This window comes from Cervus canadensis, chromosome 22, assembly GCF_019320065.1.
Source record: "Cervus canadensis isolate Bull #8, Minnesota chromosome 22, ASM1932006v1, whole genome shotgun sequence".
Classification (NCBI taxonomy): Eukaryota; Metazoa; Chordata; class Mammalia; order Artiodactyla; family Cervidae; genus Cervus; species Cervus canadensis.
In genome coordinates, this window is record NC_057407.1 from 55,789,608 (window position 1) to 55,811,668 (window position 22,061).

At 42.3% G+C, this 22,061-nt stretch overlaps 1 pseudogene; it reads right to left on the minus strand.

The window, feature by feature from the left end:
- Window positions 1–443: 443 nt before the first annotated feature.
- LOC122424395 lies at window positions 444–17,577 on the minus strand (annotated as a pseudogene).
- Window positions 17,578–22,061: the final 4,484 nt, after the last annotated feature.

Sequence of the window (22,061 nt, forward strand, 5' to 3'; positions counted from 1 at the left end):
GATTCTGTTTCACTGATCTATGTGTCTGTTTTTGTGACAGAACCATACTACCTTGATTACTATAGCCCTCTAATACAGTTTGAAATCACGACATGTGATACATCCAGCTTTGTTCTTAATCAAGATTGCTTTAGCTATTTGGGGTATTTTTGTGGTTCTGTATAAATCTTAAGACCATTTTCCTATTTCTGTGAAAAATGCAAATTAGAATTTTGATAGAGGTTGAGTTGAATTTGCAAGTCACTTTGGGTTGTATGGACATTTTAACAATATTAATTCTTCCAAACTATGAGTATGTGATAGCTTTTTCTTTCTTTGTGCCTTCATTTTTTTTTTTTTTTTTTCTGTCAACATCTTGCTTTCTTCAGGCTCAGAGAGCACCCGCATGCCTTCAGACCATCTGCTACCTCAGATTGAGTAGACTTCAGAGCTGGAGTGGTGCATTAACCCTGAAATTCCTCATCGGTCATTGCCTTCTCAGCTGCCGCCTGCTCTTCCTTTTCAATCTCTTCGGGATCTCTTAGAAGAAGAGATCAGGCACAACCTCCGAAGGGTGTTCATGAGAGATGGTGCCACACATGTGCAGAACTTCCCAGGCGAGCATCTACCACATCAGACCCACTGAGGGTGCTCCCTTGTTGTTGCGTGAGATGGCAATGTCCAGGTAGTGCAGAGGAAATTCGGAGTTACACACTAGTAGGCAGGCTAACATGGGGGTTTCTGTGAGAGGCTGGCAGTCAGCCCTGGGGTCAGTAACCACCAGAAGTCGTGGCTCTTGGTAGGCTGTCTGAATCTGGTTAGTGAAGGTTCTGGGAGTGAGGCAGCCAGCAATAGGAGTAGCTCCAGTGGCAGCAGCATCCTGGAGGATATGACACGGTCATCAGCTGGATTTTCAAAGGCAAAAATGGCACAAGCTGCTAACAGAAGTCTCTCCCAGGTTCTCTTCAGATTCATGATGGAGATGCCACCATGTTTCTTGTAGACGTACTGTTCCATTTGGGAGTCAAGGCAGGTGCCACGTAAGTGGGTTCCTGCCGCAAGGAATTTGAGGACATCCTGTTCCTTCATTTGCAGGACATCAAGGACTCCTCTCCTTTAAGTTATGAGGGGAATCCAGAATAACTCTGTATGGACCCCTGTCTGGGTAGCATGGAAAGGCAGGAATGACTATTACTTTAGCTAATTAATAATGTCTTTTCAGCAGCACATCAAAAGATCATGTATCATAATAAAATGGGATTTATCCCTGGGATGCAAGGATGGTTCAACATATACAAATCAATAAATGTTGATACAATACATTAACAAAGTGAAGGATAAAAATCGCATAATCACAATTGGTACAGAGAAAGTATTTGGCAAAATTGAGTATCATTTTGTAGTAAAAATTCTCAATGAATTAGATAAAAAGGGATTGTACCTCAACTTAATAAAAGAAATGTCATGATAGGCCCACATCTAATATCATACTCAATGGTGAGAAGCTCAAAGCTTTTCCTTTAAGATCATAACTTGATCTTAGGGTGCCTGCTGTCTTTATTTCTATTCAATATGGTAGAGAAAGTCCTAGACAGAACAATTAGGCAAGAAAAATAAATAAAAAGGTATCCATTTCAGAAAGGAAGAAGTACAATTGTCTCTTGGCTATAGAATAAGTGATCTCATGTATAGAAAACCCTGAAGACACCACTAAATATTGGTTAAAACTAATAAACTCAGTCAAGTTGCAGGATGCAAAATCAACATATAGAAATCAGTTGTGTTTCTATACACTGAAAACAGGCTATCTGAAAAAGAAATTAAGAAAGCAATCCCATTTATAGTAATATCAAAAAGAATAAAATATTTAAGAATAAATTTAACCAAGTAGGTGAAAGAGATAGGAGAAAGAAGCAATTCTGCTAACCACACAAACACTTCTCTTCTTGTCTTGAATACGTGCATGAACCCTAGACCTTGTTGGCAGCGATCTTATGATGAAGAGAAAACAAGCAAGGATATGAAAAGCCCATATAGGGAAGACAGGATGAGAAGACGGAAGGTCACTAGTGCTGTCTTTGAGATCAAGGTTCAACCCTAACTCCAGATTTTTTCTGTAATAGTAAATAAGTGCTAAGCCTCCACTATTGACATTACTATGTCACCTGCAGCCAAAAGCATTCCTAACTAACTCACCTGCCTGCATCCTCCAAAACACCAAGTCTATAAGGATGCCTCAGGAAAAGCTATGTTCTTCACTCCTTGACCCTCAGGCTACTGTTACCTGTTCAAATTCCTTCCTGGGATTTTTTAAACTGAATCTAGGAAGAAAAGTCAGTCGTCTCACATGGCTAAAGTCTCACAAGTGTTAAACCCGGGTCACCAACAGCACTGATTTTTGCACTGAGCAGGATTACTGTCTACAGCCAGAAACATAACTGCCAACGTGCACGTAAAGGAAGCATGGAAGTAAACTCTGTGGGACCCAGCTCCCCGGGGCCAGCAGCTCCTGAGGCCAGCTGCACTGCTGCCCTTCCCACAGTTTGCTGGGCCAACCATTCTTCTAAAGTGAAAGTGATAGATGGTCAGTTAGTCGTATGCAACTTTTTGGGACCCCATGGACTATAGTCTGCCAGGTTCCTCTGTCCATGGGATTCTCCAGGCAAGATACTGAAGTGGGTTGTCATTTCCTTCTCCAGGGAATCTTCCCGACCCAAGGATCAAACCCAGATCTCCTGCATTGCAGGCAGATTCTTTCCTGTCTGAACCACTCTTTGAGTTCTCATAAATCCCTCCTTTTGACTGAACTAGTTTTGAGTTAGTTTTCCTTAATTTATAAACCCAGAATGCAAGCTATGTATTTCAAATTCTTCCCAGAAGAACTTTCTTACAAGTTTTCCACTAAGTTAATATGAGAAGTAAGTACAAATTTTCCACAGTTTTCCATAAGAAAAAGGTAGAGCTCATCTTTTCCCTTAAGTCAGCCTAGGAAATGCTATGATTATTCTGCATTCAAATTCTACCTCTAATCTTAGCAGTGTAGTGACCTTGGGTAAGTTATATAACCTCTCTGGGCCTTATTTTACTTATCTATAAAGTAAGGATGACACAGACTTCCCTGGTGGACCAGTGGCTAAGACTCCATGCTCCCAATGCAAGGGACCTGGGTTTGCTCCCTGATTGGGAAATTAGATTCCACATGCTGCAACCAAGAATTTTCATGTTGCAACTAAAAAAAAAAAATCCCATATGCTGCAACTAAAACCCACCCAGTCCTGCCAAATAAGTAAATAAATAAATAATAATAAATATTTTAAAAGTGTTCATTGAAACAAATAAGGATGCTAAACTGTAACTAACTCAGAGTGTTTCTGAGAATTAAACAAATCAATACCTATAAAAATTTAGAATGATATGAAATAACTGTGAACTAATATTCTTGGGCCTACATCAAAATCCTGAAAATAATGAGATACGTGATCCACAAAAAATAATAAGTGACCTTTCAGCTATGGGTCCAACAAATTAATCTTTTAAGAATCTACAGTTTTTGTAGCATTTCACAGTGCTTAAGTAGCTTATAACTGTAATCAGAGGCTCCCCTGGTGGCCCAGATGGTAAAGAATCTGCCTGCAATTTGGGAGACCTGGGTGCAATCCCTGGATCAGAAAGATCCAACTGTAATCACCCTGTGCTATGCTTAGTCGCTTCCAACTCTTTGCAACCACGGACTGTAGCCCACCAGGCTCCTCTGTTCATGGGGATTCTCCAGGCAAGAATACTGGAGTGGGTTGCCACGCCCTCCTCCAGGGGATCTTCCCAACCCAGAGATCAAACCCAGGTCTCCCACATTGCAGGCGGATTCTTTACCATCTGAGCCACCAAGGATGCCCTAGAGGCAAGTAGATCAAAGATTCAGGAAATTTGTGTCACCTGTTCACTAGGGTATAACTAGAACTTGAACCCAAGGTTGTATGAATTACAAGACTCAACTTCTTTTATAACACCATACAGCCTCAGAATAAGGAAACATTCAATCTTTTGGTTCTGGGTAGTAAACTAAGGTGATTACAGTAGACAAATAAGGCCTAAGATGATACTTTAAAACAAAAATTAAGCCCAGACAAACTGACCCCTGAAAAATCTCTTAATTCATCTATAAATTTCTTGCACTTATGTCCTTGAAAGCACAAAAGCCAAGAATTGATTCATTTAGGTTTCATTTTGCTTTGTGTTTTAAAAAATCTTTGAAGGAGGGCATACATGGAACCCCATGGGGCAAAGGGGCATCTTTTGTAAGTTCTTCTTCTTTTGAATTGGTATAGCTGAATTTGTACCAGAATAACATGTAATGTTACTTCATGGTAACCACTGCTTAGGACGGCACTGTCTTCACTGAAGAGTGTGGCTGCCCACTCAGGTTACCTCATTCAGCTTCCCTCCAACCTTCAGGAAGGACGAAACAGCCAACTCGAGGTCAAGGACAGAACAAAAGAGAAAAGTACTAATATTCAAATATTGCTGTTTCCTCAAAAGAGTTAAGTAATTACATATTTGCCTTCTCACCCAATGGACTGCCTTCACACACCTTTATGTTTGAATAAATTTTGAGATTCTAGCTAATATTGCCCATAGAACACAGAGGCTTTTTAATCACCACTCTGGCTCAAAATCCCACAAATCATAACAGGAGAAAAAGATTTAAGGCAAACAAAACAAAAGGAGAAAAACAACAATTAAATTTTGAAAGCTGGAGAGGAACAGAAATGAGCAGACCAGAGGAAATGTTTCAGCAGTGAGGAAACCCTCTCCAAGAGGATTGTATCATGAGCTCCCAAATGACTCAGGACGGGGGACAATGGTTATGAATGAAAGATGTTGGCAGGCAGAGAACAAGGAAATGGCTGAAGTCCAAAACACAACCAGATCACCCAGGCTCCCTCCATCAAATCCTTTATGCTTTCACCCTATCTCACACACCCAAGGGCATCTTAGCAAGAGTAACAAGAGCTCCAAGCCTGCCCACCTCTTGGGAGCCCCAAATGTTCACAGAACACACTTATGAGGTCGTAACCCCACCAAAAGTGAAAGTCGCTCAGTTGTGTCCAACTCCTTATGACCTCAAGGACTGTAGCCCACCAGGCTCCTCTGTCCATGGGATTTTCCAGGCAAGAATACTGAAGTGGGTTGCCGTTCACTTCTCCAGGGGATTTTTCTGACCCAGGGATCACACCCAGATCTCCCACACTGAGGGCAGATTTTATACCATCTGAGCCACCAGTGAAGTCCAGACCCCACCAAACCTGGGCTTTATCCTCCCATTTAACTGGATCTTTACTTTCTCACTGCAGCATCCCCTGGAAACATTTTACTCTTCGCTGCCTTGCACAGCTGGTCTGCAGACACTCATTTCAGTCTTACAGCTGACGTAGAATTTTCTGTCTTTTGCTACCTAGCAACTTGGGTGAAACAGAATTTAATATCCTATCACACTTACATAATCAAATATTATACGGCTAAATACTGGCTCTTAGAAACATCATGACACACCTATAATAGGGGAAGTGTCTGATTTGGGGTGAAGGAAAGAGCTAAATCCTTATTTTCCAAAGGAAAACATCAATAGATAATGAAAGTGAAAGTGTTAGTCACTCAGTCATGTCCAGCTCTTTGGGACCCTATGGATTGTAGCCCTCTAGGCTCCTCTGTCCATGGGAGTCTCCAGGCAAGAATACTGGAGTGGGTTGGCATTTCCTTCTCCAGAGGATCTTTCCACCCTAGAGATCAAACCTGGGTCTCCTGCATTGCAGGCAGATTCTTTATTGTCTAAGCCACCCGGGAAGCCCAAATATATATTTATTTGGCTGCGCCAGGTCTTAGCTGCAGCATGTGGGATCTAGTTCCCCAACCAGGGATTGAACCCACGCCTCCTGCATTTGGAGCTCAGAGTCTTAGCCACTGGACCACCAGGGAATCCCTCGATAATACCCAAAACTAAAAAATACATCAAGAGATAGGCGTGTACACCGAAAGATGAATGGATAAAGATGTGGTATACACACACACACAAACACACACACACACACAGGAATACTACTCAGCCATAAAAGAATGAAATAATGCCATTTGCAGCAACATAGATGGACCTAGACATGATCATATTAAATGAAGTAAGTTAGAGAAAGACAAATACCACATGATATCACTTATATGTGGAATCTAGAATATGACACAAATAAACCCATCAATGCACAGAAACAGATACAAAGACATAGAGAAGAGACTTGTGGTTGCCAGTGGGGAGGGGAGTGGGGAAGGGAAGGATGGGGAGTTTGGGATTAGCAGTTGCAAATGGTTTTGTATAGGGTGAATAAACAAGGTCCCTCTGTATGGCACAGGGAACTATATTCAACATCTTGTGATAAGCCATAACAGAAAAGAATATTTTGAAAAGAAGGCATATATATATACATATACATATATATATATATATATATGTGCATGTGTGCATGCATGCTAAGTTGGTTTGGTTGTGTCTGAAATAAGCACAATGTTGAAAATCAACTCTATTTCAGTGGTATTTAAAAAAAGAAATGGGAGTACAAACTTGTTTTTTGGAAATATAGAGGTAAAACAGAAGAAACAGCTCCAAAAGCTGGACGCAATTGCTCTGGGGTCTGGGAATGGAATGGAGGGGAGAGGGCCACTGTTTGCACGATGAGTTCTGTACAACTGTGTGACTTTAAAATTACATGTAACCTTGAAAAAATAAAAAATCAGACAAAAATAAAATGCATAGGGAGGAATCCATTCCCTCTCCTAAACTGCTAACTCCATGTTCAGTTTTGCTTCCACTTTCACAAGGGTAAGTCACGTCACAACGTCAGAGTGGTTAACCACAAATGCACATTTTAAACAAGTTTGAGAAATCCACACAGAAACATTACAAACTAGGAGACGACACGTCAGTCCATAAAGTCTTTCCCAAATGGATTCTTTCACACAGTGAGATCCTCTAATAGATCTAAACCGACTCAACCACTTTAAACTGTGACTTATACACCACTTTACAGCCATATATTCATCGAAGGTAGAAAAGGAGGTGTTCGAACTGCAGCTCCCACACCATCACACTGGAGAGGATGAAATTACGTGAGATTACCACCTTAAGAAACTTGAAACAGTCGCTGGTTATATACTTCAATCAAAATATACACTTTTCAGTATTTTTTTGAATGAGGCGATCAATCCATTATGACACCGCTTAGAGCTTATGAGTTAAAATGAGTACTTTGTGACTGGTTTCTCACCTTTAGAGCAGTTCTGAAACAGAGATTCACAAGCATTATCAGAAGTGTGATCAAACTCCCCAAGGACTATGGCAAATAAAGGGCTTTAGTGAAGCTGACTGTTGAAACCCGTGTTCACTGTCAACATTCAGCTATTTCCCCCGCATCCACAGAGACTGTCCTCAGATCACGCCTTGTTTGATAACTTCCACCGCCCGGGATGTGCTGGAGTTGTTCCAAACACTCAGATTTGTTTTTCACTACATCACAGTGGTTTTGGCTTCCTGTGTTTAACTGTTTAACATTATATAGGTTTCAAATGATATTTTTTCCACCACAAAGGAACACGTGTCTAGAAGTCCACTGCATGCACTCACAAGATTTCCCGTGTACATTTTCACAGATTTATGAAAATGCCTGGAACTACTGAAATTTCTGGGCATATGTCAACCATGGACACCAAATTTCTACTATGAACTCAGCTTAAAATTCAGAACTGCACACAGACTAGTTTACAGAAAGTTCTAAATGCTGTCATCCAATTTTATTCTTTGTATACTTTTAAGAAGGTAAAGCATGTAATGTTTAAATCTAGTTTTCATAAAATTATATCCAGCCTCAGACAGTGATTGAAATAATCGAAATTATTGTTTTTAAATTTAACTGAAATTAAACTTTTTCAGATAGTGCCAGTATGGATTGGCATGATACCACACTCATTGTCATGTACCAACGGCTCTATTCAGATATACTGTGCGTGTGCTCAGTCGCTCAGGATGACCCCATGGAATGTGGCCCAGCAGGCTCTTCTGTACATGGAATTTTTCCGACAAAAATACTAGAGTGGGTTGCCATTTCCTACTCTAGGGTAATCTCCCCAACCCCTTGCGTCTCCTGCATTGGAAGGTGGATTTTTAGCCACTGTGCCACCTGGGAAGCCCCCATTCAGATATATGACAATTTTATCTCCATATCAGTGAATTCTAAACACGAACAACAGAAATAGTTTTATAAGGCTTTTGCATTATCCCATATATGTTTAAGACACTACAAGAAATATAGTATCTTTTTTTCCTTACAGGAAAACTTTATCCAAGTGTACTGGGGTGTCCCACACATACACATAGGCTTAAAAATCATTCTCCTAGTCAGTGATGAAAATGAATAAAATCAGTTAACACAACACTGTAAATCAACTACGCTTGAATAAAAAAATAAATGAATAACAACAAAAAAAAGAAAAGGAGCAAAATCAAATCAACAATGAATGATGTATCATCAACAACAACGCTGAAAGTAGGCACTGGTCCCACATTTCCAGCATAAACCTGAAGGCATGTGTGTTAGTCGCTCAGTTGTATCTTTGCAACCCATGGACTGTAGCCCTGCAGGCTTTTCTGTCCATGGAATTCTCCAGGCAAGAATACTGGAGTGGATTGCCATTCCCTTCTCCAGAGGAACTTCCCAATCCAGGGATCAAATCCTGATCTCCTGCATCGCAGGCAGATTCTTTACCATTTGAGCTGCAGGTAAATCCCACTACCATAAATGATCTCCTGGGAGCTAAAAGAAGATAGCAAAATTGGTCATTACCTTATCTTCCCGAGAAAGCGATGCAGTGTAACCAGAATTTGAGGAAGTGCTAAAATGTGTCACCAGCATCTCTCAAGTATAAGGCTCCAGTGAGAAAGTGCGTAAGAAAGTCCCAAGAAAAATAGGAAATCCCACTTGGAATCAAGGCATCCCTCCTTCTGTCCACAGCATTCAGGCCATAGATCCTTAATCAGGAAACACACTCCAGGTGCCATCAATGAACCTGGGGACAATGAGCTTCGAGAACAGCCAGCTGAGCAAGTATACAGTGTGTAGTCCCTCTTCCATAAGTGGCCAAGCCTAGAGCATCGCTGCACCTCCCTTCTCACATACGGGAGGCCTATACCCTTCAAATGAGGAGAAGCCTTGGAAACCCAAAGGGCAAGGAAGGCAAGGATGACTCATGAACATAATCCCTCAGATGGATAAAACAAGTGATAGAAATGATATGATAACACAGACAGATGCCCCAAAGGCAACTGATAAAATTCAGCAGTTCAGTTCAGTTCAGTTCAGTCGCTCAGTCGTGTCCAACTCTTTGGGACCCCATGAATCGCAGCACGCCAGGCCTACCCGTCCATCACCAACTCCCGGAGTTTACTTAAACACATGTCCATTGAGTCAGTGATGCCATCCAGCCATCTCATCCCGTGTCGTCCCCTTCTCCTCCTGCCCCAAGTCCCTCCCAGCATCAAGGTCTTTTCCAATAAGTCAACTCTTCACATGAGGTGGCCAAAGTACTGGAGTTTCAGCTTCAGCATCAGTCCTTCCAACGAACACCCAGGACTGATCTGCTTTAGGATGGACTGATTGGATCTCCTTGCAGTCCAAGGGGCTCTCAAGAGTCTTCTCCAACACTACAGTTCAAAAGCATCAATTCTTCGGCGCTCAGCTTTCTTCACAGTCCAACTCTCACATCCAAACACGACCACTGGAAAAACCATAGCCTTGACTAGATGGACCTTTGTTGGCAAAGTAATGTCTCTGCTTTTTCATATGCTATCTAGGTTGGTCATAACTTTCCTTCCAAGGAGTAAGCGTCTTTTAATTTCACAGCTGCAATCACCATCTGCAGTGATTTGGGGGCCCCAAAAAATAAAGTCTGACACTGTTTCCACTGTTTCCCCATCTATTTCCCATGAAGTGATGGGACCGGATGCCATGATCTTAGTTTTCTGAATGTTGAGCTTTAAGCCAATTTTTTCACTCTCCTCTTTCACTTTCATCAAGAGGCTTTTTAGTTCCTCTTCACTTTCTGCCATGAGGGTGGTGTCATCTGCGTATCTGAGATTACAGTCATTCCCAATTAAAATACTTTTAAAATGGTAATAGTTGCTACTTCTCTAACATAACACCCTTAATAGTGAGAGTTTAAAGAAACCTCATTGAAAAGAAGATTGGAAAAAAAAAAAAAAAAGAAAGATGAAGGCTAGAAGTGTTAGGCAATTCAGAAAAAGAAAATGAAGTAAGTGGCAAACACTTTTGGAGGTTGTTGGCAACACGTATCAAAAGGCCTTTTACTAATCATTTGCATGTCTAAGATTTTATCCTCTGAGATAAGCCACCAGAGGTGTGCACATACATCTAAGGGCCTATGAAAATGGTAGATGAGACAGGTGTAGACACAGAACAAAAGCAACTGTAAAGGAATGTATGTATGTGTGTGTGTCGGCTATGTGTTAACAGTAAGCGGTCGTTAAAAATGCCACCTAATGCAAAGGAAATTGACTGCAAAGGGGCGGAGTACATCTAAGTGATGGAAAAGTTCTATATCTTGATTGTGGTGGTGATTATACAACTGTGTACATTAGTCACACTGATAAGACTATACATTTTTAAATGAGTGAATTTCACTGTATATAAATTATAACTTTACAAAGCTGATTTTTCAAAAGGAGTCTAGGTGTATATAGGGCTTCCCATCACAGTGACAACTGGAAAGTAGGATGGAAGATTTTGTAGATGCAAGCAAAGGTGAAGAATTGGAGTAATTAATGAAATCAACCTACTGTATTAGGTTTGATTATAATAGAACCTATCCACTGCTGGAGCTTAAAAAATTGCCATTAATAAAAAATCTGTTGCTTCAAAATAAATGTCACCAGAAAAATAAATGACCCAATCAAAAAATGGGCCAAAGAACTAAACAGACATTTCTCCAAAGAAGACATACAGATGGCTAACAAACACATGAAAAGATGCTCAATATCACTCATCATCAGAGAAATGCAAATCAAAACCACAATGAGGGTACAGCCGCAGTGCCCAGGATGGCTAATCCAAAGTCCTACAGCAATAAATGCTGAGAGGGTGTGAGAAAAGGGAGCCCTCTTACACTGTTGGTGGGAATGCAAACTAAGTACAGCCGCTATGAGAGGAACAGTGTGGAGATTCCTTAAAATAACTGAAATAGAACTGCCATAATGAGCCCAGCAATCCCACTTCTGGCATACACACTGAGGAAACCAGATCTGAAAGAGACACGTGCACCCCAATGTTCTCGCATGCACTGTTTTAATAGCCAGGACATTTGGAAGCAACCTAGATGCCCATCAGCAGATAAATGGATAAAAGGAAGCTGTGGTAACATAACTACACCAAATGGAATATTACTCAGCCATTAAAGAGAATTCCTTTTGATCAGTTCTAATGAGATGATGAAAAACTGGACCATATACACAGTGAAGTAAGCAGAAAAGATAAAGAACATTACAAGCATACTAACACATATATATGGAAATTTAGAAGAGGTAATGGATAACCCTAATATCAACAGAAAAAGAGACACAGACGTAACAGAAAAGACTTTTGGACTCTGTGGGAGAAGGCGAGGGTGGGATGTTTTCGAGAGATACAGCATCGAAACATGTATATTATCTAGGGTGAAACAGATCATCAGCCCAGGCTGGATGCATGAAACAAGTGCTCGGGCCTGTGCACTGGGAAGACCCAGAGGAATCGGGTGGAGAGGGAGGGGGGAGGGGGGATCGGGATGGGGAATACATGTAAATCCATGGCTGATTCATGTCAATGTATGACAAAACCCACTACAATACTGTAAAGTAATTAGCCTCCAACTAATAAAAATAAATGAAAAAATAAATAAATAAATAAATGTCACCCAAACTACATAAGGATATGAATTAATGATTACTATACTTTAAGTAAAATAAACTGAATAACACTATGCTCTTTATTCTGGTAAAAAAAAAAAAAAAAAAGTCCACATCCATCTATGCAAAGACATGCATAAAACAATGTGCCTAAATTTTTAACAGGCAGTAGTATAAAATTATAAGTAATTTCCAACCTTTATATTACATAAGTATTGTCCAATACTTATCTAGAATAAACACATATTCCTCCTAAATTCTAAAGAAATAATAAATTTGAAGTGTTTTGGAAGTGTCCCAGTAGGGGATATGTCCCAAGCTCAAGAGGCATGCTAGAATTTGCTCAAGTGTCAATGAAAAGGCTTCCTCCAAGTGACAAAACTGATATAGGGGCAAAAATCAGATTGTATTGAGGACCAAGTGCTTGGAAATTCTTGGTAAACCAGGAGGGAATCATTGGAAAACACACAAATACAGAATAATAGCTAGATCATGTTACCAGCAGAGAAAGACCATTACAGGTATCTAACAAAAAGGGAGTGGGAAGCAACCTGAATGTACACCAACAGATAAATGGATAAAAAAGATGTGGTACATATATGCAATGGAATATTACTTAGACATAAAAAAGAATGAAACAATGCCATTTGCAGCAACATGGATACAGCTAGAGATGATCATACTAAGCAAAGTAAGTGAGACAGAAAGATAAATATCATATATAATTTATATGTGGGATCTAACAAAATAATACAAATGAACTTATTTAGACAAAAGAAATAAGACTCACAGAAACAAATTTATGCTTACCAAAAGGGAAAGTGGAGGGAGGGATAAATTAGTGAGTTGGGATTAAAGTATACACACCACTAGAGATAATCAACAGGAAAGGAGTATGTCAAGTCTGTGTATTGTCATCCTGTATATATGTCAAGGCTGCATATTACCCCATATGTTTAACTTACATGCAGAGCACATCATGAGAAGCGCTGGGCGGGATGAAGCACAGGCTGGAGTCAAGATTGCCGAGAGAAAAACATCAATAGCCTCAAATATGCAGACACCACCACTTTTATGGCAGAAAGTGAAGAAATAAGGAGCCTCCTGATGAAAGTGAAAGAGGAGACTAAAAAAGTTGGCTTAAAACTCAACATTCAGAAAACTAAGATCATGGCATCCGGTTCCATCATTTCATGACAAATAGATGGGGAAACAATGGAAACAGTGACAGACTTTATTTTAGGGAGCTCCAAAATCACTGCAGATGGTGACTGCAGCCATGAAATTAAAAGGCGCTTGCTTCTTGAAAGAAAAGCTATGACCAATCTAGATAGCATATTAAAAAGCAGAGACATTATTTTGCCAACAAAGGTCCGTCTAGTCAAAGCTATGGTTTTCTCAGTAGTCATATATGGATATGAGAGTTGGACTATAAAGAAAACTGAGCACAGAAGAATTGATGCTTTTGAACTGTGGTGTTGGAGAAGACTCTTGAGAGTCCCTGGGACTGCAAGGAGTCCATCCTAAAGATCAGTCCTGGGTGTTCATTGGAAGGACTGATGTTGAAGCTGAAGCTCCAATACTTTGGTCACCGGATGCAAAGAACTGACTCATTGGAAAAGACCCTGATGCTGGGAGGGATTGAAAGCAGGAGGAGAAGGAGACGACAAAGGATGAGATGGTTGGATGGCTGACCATCCATCACTGACTCGATGGACATGAGTTTGAGTATACTCCAGGAGTTGGTGATGGACAGGGAGGCCTGGTGTGCTGCGATTCATGGGGTCGCAAAGAGTTGGACACAACTGAGAGACTGAACTGAACTGAACTGCAGAGTACAGGGAACACTATACTCTGTAACAGCCTATTCATTTTTAAATGGGTGACTTTTATTGTATATAAATTATAACTCTATAAAGCTGATTTTTCAAAATGAGTCTAGGTGTAGATAGGGTGACAAGTAGAAAGTTGCATGGACGATTGTGTAGATGCAGGCAAAGGTGAATAATTGGAGTAATTAATGAAAGCAACCTACTGTATTAGGTTGAATTATAATAAAACCTACCCATTGCTAGAGCTTTAAAAATTGACATTAATAAAGAATCTGTTGTTTCAGTATAAATGTCACCCAAACTAAACATAAGGATATGAATTAATGATTACTATATTTTAAGTAAAATAAGTTGAATAACACTATGCTGATTATTCTGGTTAAAAAAAAATCCACATCCATCTATGCAAAGACATGCATAAAACGAGCTTAAATTTTTAACAGACAGAAGTTTTAACAGGCAAAAGAATCTGAAAAAGAATAGATGTATCTATACGTGTAACTGACTCACTTGGGTGCATACCTGAGACTAACAGAACACTGTAAATCAGTTATACTCTAATAAAATATTAAATTGAAAAAAAGAGGGCGTGATGGTCGTCCCAGATTCAACAGTTCCCCAAAACCAGCAGGAAGTATGTCTTGGCAGACTACCCCACACCTTATCCTATTGACCAGGGCCACCTCACTGGTCCAAACATGCTCAGCACAGGCAAGATGGTGAAGGGCAAGGTCACCAGAGGCAGGCACCAGACGCAGGGCAGTGGTGGTGTCTTTGGCACTCAAGCATCCGGCTGCAGGCCTTGGGAGAACTATGGCTAGAAACCTAGGGGTGGGGCCCGAACGAGGGCATGTCCAAATGATCCTTGATCACAATTCAGAAAGCAGAGCAAGGCAGTCCACGGGGAAGTTCAGCACTCACACATCATGAGTCAGAACCCTGCAGATTATAAGCATCACCTACTGGGAGAAGAAAAAGATGCTTCCGGCAGGCATGTCTCTCTGTGCACAGAAAACAAGGCACTCCAGCCAGAGGAGACACGTAAGAAAGTGCGTTCTGGGAGGCTAGACAGTGCAGTCTGAGAAAAAATTAAGAGGTTTAAACAAAAGGTGGAAACTGCTCCCAAAGGTCTCTTGTCCAGAAAATAGACGATTGTTCAGAAAGGCTCCTAGGAATTTTATGAAGATCTAAAGGGTAAGACATTTATTGACTCAGCAAAAATATATGTACACTTTAAAACTTCCTAGTCCTGGTTCATCTCTTGTTCATGAGTTCTAAGAATAGAGTTCCAAGAATAGAGGTGAAACTCTTGAGATCAAAAAAATGAGGCCAAAAGTCTAACATGATTTCAAACAAGTTAGTTACATTTTTCAGTTTATAAAAAGGAAGTGATCGTTTTTTGCATGCTGATGGACAATTATCAGCTTCTCAGGTGGCCCAATGGTAAAAAATCTACCTGTCAAGCAGGAGACACGGGTTTGACCCCTGGGTCGGAAAGGTCCCCTGGACCCTCTCCAGTATTCCTGCCTGGAGAATCGCACGGACAGAGGAGCCTCACCGACTACAGTTCATGGGGTTGCAAGGAGACACGACTGAGGGACAGAGTACACATGCATGCGTGTAAAAAGCAAGCAAGTTTCAGCTTGCGTAAGTAAGTTAACTTTTTTCTACATATTCCTCCCTCCATTCAATGCTAAAGTTCTCATATATTTACATCACCATCACAGCTCTTTCTTTTGCATTGATCTAGGACAGACAGGCTTCTCCACCCTGGCACTGTGGCATTTGGGCTGGCTAACTCATTGTTGTGGGCAACGTTCCTGTTCATCAGATGATTTTTACCAGCATCCCAGGCCCTACCTTCTACAGCCTCCACTCTTGTGGTTGTGACAACCAGAAATGTGCAAGGGCTTGAAAGGCAGACCACCCCACCCGCATTTGAGAACCACATACTTTTGCAGCATTTTGACCACACATGGGCTATTGCAAAGTCTGGCTATTATAGACAGTCACTGGGGACTTCATAAACCTCAGTGAACTTGCTTAGAATTGAATGTAAAGAGAATAACAACATGCTTTTTAGTTGTCTGCTGTGATTTAACCTAATTTGAGGAAAATGTAAAATTTACCAGAGGGTGTGTTGAAGGGTAAGTCTTTTATCATAAAAATAAGACCATCTCATAAATTTTACAGGAAGTTTCAGTCATGCCTTTGTGTTTCCACAGCTGGCAAGAAAAGTAGGACTAGGCTAGAAGGCAGAAGCATAAAACCCTGTTACCAGCACAAACCACTGCATAATTAGCAGATGTAGGTTATGTTAGAATGAGCGTACCTATATATCATCAATGGATTCTCCGTTGTATGCACGTAAGAGTGTTCTGTTTGGTGAAAACAGCCACTAAGTGTGAATAAAGGGGTTACTGCCCCAAAATTATTCTATGGAAATATATTTAAATCTTGATTCTCTTGCTCTAATCTCTATCCACCTCTCTTTTTTTCCCTTTTTCAGCGCTAATATACACTTTAGACCCTAAGCACCTTCTCAGACTTTTGCCTTCAGATCTTTACATCATTCAGGGGCATCTTTCAAGATGCTAAAAAACTGTATTCCTTCACAAATCACGTTCCCTTGATTTTTATACTCTAAACATCCAAACCTCACCTATCAAAACCTTTCAGTTTAGATTATTATAATATTCATCATTAGTTATTATTAATTACTATTGACTCAGAGAAACTTTTAGCTATTTTGGTTACTTCTCAAATTTTTTTCTCTCCCTTTTTCTAAAGCCCTGAATTTTTATTTTCCACCCTGCACTTTTTTTTTAAGTTTATTTGACCTTTTCAACTTTATTATCTTTTCATTTTAAAAATTTACTTAATTGGAGGGTTTATTTTATTTATTTATAAATTTAACTAATAAAATAATAAATTTAATTTATTTTTACTGGAGGATAATTACCATACTATATTATGATGGCCTCTGCCATACATCACCATGAACCAGCCATAGGCATTCTTGTGTCCTTCCCTTCTGAAACTCCCTCCCACCTCCCTCCCAACTCCATCCCTCTAGGCTGTCACAGAGCACTGGCGTATTTTTTAAGGCGAGTCTCACTGATTTACAACGTTGTGTCTGTTCTGGCCCTACAACAGTGTGAATCAGCTATATGCATACACACACACGCCCCCCTCAGGAGCCTCCCCCTCACGGCCCCCATCCCACCCCTCGAGGCCATCACAGAGCGCGTAGCTGAGCTCCCGGCGCGTAAGCAGCTTCCCGCGTCTTCTATTTCAAACATGGTGGCGTGTATATGTCAGGGCTGCTCTCCCAGTTCACCCCACCCTCCCCTTCCCCACCCCCATATCCACAAACCTGTTCTCTATGTCTGCGTCTCTATTCCTGCTCGGCAAGGAAGTTTCATCACACCCTGTACTCCCCTTTTTCCACATGTTTCTCTCTCAGAAAACTTAGACACACTGGCAGTAAAAGCACTGACCAAGCAAACATTTTTTATGGAGTCCGTCCTAAGAGCATAGCCCTGGATCAGGAGCCGTGATGCAGGAGGTGAGTAGCTACAGAGGTTCTGCCCTTATAAGCCCGGAACGCAGGTTCATTCACAATGTCAGACAGCTGGAAATAAAAGCACAGGGGTACCTTAGCAGAGCCATCCCCATGCTCCACACAGAGCCTCTCCTCTGAGCAGGAACGTCCAAGCAGCTTATCACCAGGCAGGGCGTGTGGGCTCCTGGTCCAGAGCTTGGCTCCATCATTGACTGCGGAGCATGCTGGGTGTGTTACCACATGTCTCTAAGAATGAACCTTATTAAACAGCTGGATTAGGGCTATTCTGACCTATAGCAATCATTCCAGCAACCTCAAAAGGTTCAATCTAACAAATAATGGGGATATGATCATATCAACATTTCTGGGATCACTGGAAGTTTCAAATGAATTAATGAAAGTCAAGCCCTTAAATCATGCCCAGTCCATAATGAACATGCAATACAAATTTATTATCATCATGAACATTTTCTGATACTCATGTCCCTCCATGAATTCAAACTTCCTATAAAGAGGCCTCTTTCTCACTCACCTCTGAGTTTACCCGTATCTCTAACTCCTAGAACGGTTCTGGGTGCCTAGTAAATAACTCATACACGTGTGCAGATGAGTGAATAAATGAAGTGTAGCTGCAGAGTGAGCCCGATGGTTGGAAGCCTTTGCACAAAGCAGATGGCCCATGAAACCAGCAAGAGTCAAATCTGTAGAAAGGACCAGGGATGAGCATGTTAAATGACGTGAGGGACGGACTTGTACAAAGAGCGGGAAGAATTCCATGCAGGCCGGCCAGGGCCCCAGCCCTACAAGATGACCTGTGGGTGGGGAAAAAAGGCTCCTCTCTGGGCCTCTGTAGACAGCAGCCTCACTTGCTGAGGATCAAGAGCCTTGGGCAGGGCGCACCCTCCACAACCATCCAGAGTGGCCCTGGGGTGGCTCCCTGAGAGGCAGAAGAGGATTTCATCTTCCCCGTAGGTACTCAGGACCTGAGACTCCACGGTAAATTGCCTGCTGCCATCAGCAAACACTCTCCTCGAGGCTCCAGCTTCATCTCTCCCTCCAGACCTCAGCCAACAGAGCAGCACCCCAGGGGGTTTGAATCTCAACTCTGCTGCTTATGTGACCCGGAGTAAGCGAAACTTAACTTCTCTGTGCTTCGGTTCCCTTGTCTGGAAAAATGGAATGCTGATACTTGCCACACTGCTGCCATAAGGAGCCGGCTGAGAAGCAGGTTGTGAGACACTCAGCCCCCCCAGGCCCTGGCAACACCCAGTGAGGGACTCTGGGTACCACAGACATGGCTAGATGATGTTCCCTGCGTTTCTGATATGAGGCATTTGGAAAGCTAGCTGTTTGAAATGAAAAATAGCTCTTTATGCTCCTTGGAGATGGAGAATTGTACATTCTCACACTTTAAATTACCTGTTTTATCGAGTACAGGAAGTTGGTGCTACGTTTTTGGCTAATAAATACTAATATTAGAACATTTTTGAGGAGCAGAAACTAGGAGAAAGCATTTAGATTTTATATATGTTAACAATTGCACAGTCTCTTATCCTTGAGACGGATGGTTAGGATTCCTTTGCTCAACTTACAAATGGAGAAACTGAGGCCCAGAAAGACAGAAAGGCTGGCTGGAGGGCACACAGAAATAGTAGTAGAGTCGACTGAAGCAAGTTGCGTATTGAGGAATCTGGAGCTCATATAGTAAGTGACAACCAAGAACAAGAATTCAATATTACAAACACAGAAGGAGGTATAGGATGTTGGAAGGACAGGACCCTTGCATGTGAGCAGGCTTGAAGCTTTAACTTTATTCCCTGCAAGACTGCTCCTCCTTTGGCTGGGATTAGGTGTGACCTACTGCATTCAGGGGCTTTCCACGTGGTGCAGTGGTAAGGAATCCACCTGCCAAAGCAGCAGACGCAAGAGTCACGAGTTCGATTCCTGGGTCGGGAAGATCCTCTGGAAATGGCAACCCACTCCAGTATTCTTGCCTGGAAAATTCAATGGACAGAGGAGCGTGGTGGGCTACAGTCCATGGGGTCACAAAAGAGCTGGACACGACTGAGCGGCTGAGCGCAGCACACAGCATTCAGATGCCATGTTACGGAGTGTGTGTGGCCCGTGCTCCACGCCTTACGGACCATAATTCTGGAAACATCCACCCAGCCTCATGCTCCCCAGGCTCCCAACACCAGGAGCCCTGAGTGTGATGGTCAGTTTCACACGTCAACTTGTCTGGGCCGCCGTACTCAGTCACTGAATCAAACTCCAGTTTATTTTGGTGTTGCCGGGGAGGTCTTAAGTAGATGTGGTGAACCCTCGATGATGTGTGTGTGTGTATGTTAGTCACCCAGTCGTGTCTGACTTTTTGTGACCCCATGAACTGTAGCTCACCACCTTCCTTTGTCCAGGCAATTCTCCAGGCAAGAATACTGGAGTGGCTTGCCATTCCCTTCTCCAGAGGATCTTCCCAACCCAGGGATCAAACTTGGGTCTCCTGCATTGTAGGTGGATTCTTTACCGTCTGACCCACCAGGGAAGCCCCCTGATGTGGATAGACCTCATCCAATCAGTTGAAGGACATAGGCGCAGAAATGGGACTCTCCAGACATCAATTGTGCCTCAAAACTGTAACACAGAAATCCTGCCTGAATTTGCAACCTGCAGGCTGCTCTACGGATTTCACACTTACCAGCCCCACAACTGCCTGACCCAGTTCCTTAAAATAAATCATATATCTGTGTATTTATACATGCATGTCTGTATATAATCTTTCCTATATGCACAAATGTATGTACTTATAAACATTACATAAATATTCAGTATACACACACATACACATGCACATCTACACATCCTTGCCCCTGTCTCCCTGGAGAATCCTGCCTCATACACTGGGTCCCTCCTCCTCATGGGGTGGGTCTGGGTAATTCTTCACTGCTGTGCAGTTCAGGGTGATATACAGCACAGCATGGGGCCAGCTCCTGGAAGAGATTCCGGGGTTCTGTTCTATGAGCAAGCATCCCTGGTCCTTTCTCATCATACATTTTCTCATGGGAGAGTCCCCTCCACCAATCCTTAGCCTTATGCTTCCCAGTCTCCCAAGACTATGCACTCACCCAACAGAGCATATGCAGAGGGCCTGGTGGGACTTCTCGTAAAATACAATGAGCCGGGTCTTTGCCTGCACATCCTCCAGTAATCCAGAGGTCTGAAACTTTCAGCAGGAGCTGGATCCCATTGTTAAAGTGCTTTATTTGTCCCATATTTCTTTAAAGGAATTCAAGCCAACATTTAGGAGCTTCCCCGGTGGCTCAGACAGTAAAGAATCTGCCTGCAATGCAGGAGACAAGTGTTCGATTCCTGGGTCAGGAAGATCCCTTGGAGGAGGGCCCGGCTACCCACTCCAGCATTCTTGCCTGGGGAATTCCTAGGAGCCTGGTGGGCTACAGACCATGGGGTTGCAAAGAGTCAGACAACGACTGAGCAACTTCACTTTCACAAGACAACATTTAAAAATTCATTAAATTTCACACCAAAAACTAGCTGTTCCAGTTTCCTCTGAAAATACTGAAATATCCAGAAACACCCCACAGGTATTGGAGAAGGAAATGGCAACCCACTCCAGTGTTCTTGCCTGGAGAACCCCAGGGACGGCGGAGCCTGGTGGGCTGCCGTCTGTGGGGTCACACAGAGTCGTACACGACTGAGCGACTTAGCAGCAGCAGCAGCGGCACCCCACAGGCGGGGCTGGCTACTACTTCATTTAGGAGCAAGTGCCCACTCATCCTCATCCCCACCACATCCTTTATTGCACCAGCTTCCTTCTTGTGTTAAGGGATTTAAAAGTGGCTTTGCAATCCCACCACCAGCCACGAGAGAAGTAAGGTTAGCTGCGTGAAGCTCTCGGCCACAGGCTGGGTGGGCCGTGGGGAGGCAGGAGCTGACCGAGGGCCTGGCCGATGTTCACCCTCCTGCTCTCCAGCCCGGACATTGGTCACTAGAGCCAAACCAGAGATACAGGGAAAAAATACAAACTCTTCATGTTTTCTAATCAGCAGTTCTCAAAACAGATTCCATGGCTCAGGAATTGGAAGATCTTGGCAATTCAGGATTATGTGAGGCCTTTGCTTTTCAATTTCTTCCAGCTCATCTACGTACAGTAGGAGCTAATAAATTCATCATTAGTAGGAGATGCTTTAAAGTTAATATTCTGGTAGAGAGGAAAGGACTGTCATAAGTTATCTATATGATTATGAAGCCACTTGAAAATAACAGCCAACCACTCTGAAATGTAGACTGCACTGTGGAGGGGGGGGGTGACAAGAGGAAGCTGCTATTTGTACTATGACAGATCATCATTTGAGACAAGAGGCTTCATGAAACAAGGCGTTCATTTGTTCTTCTTACTCTGCTTCAGCTGTTGGTAGTCACGAGACAGGGTGATGAAATTCTGAATTTACTACTATGGCCACTAGCAGACTATGTGGTGCCTGTTCACAAATTAGATAAAGCATCCCCCCCACAACTGGCCCCTGAGCAGAAAAGTGAGGGACAAGGAACCTATTGGTGGGGGGAGGGGGGCGCTGGGGGTTCATACACGGGGGAGAAAAGCCCCGCAGACACTTGGAGTGGCCAGAAAAGGCAGCACCACCTCTGATTAAAAAGAGTTACCTTCCACGGCTTA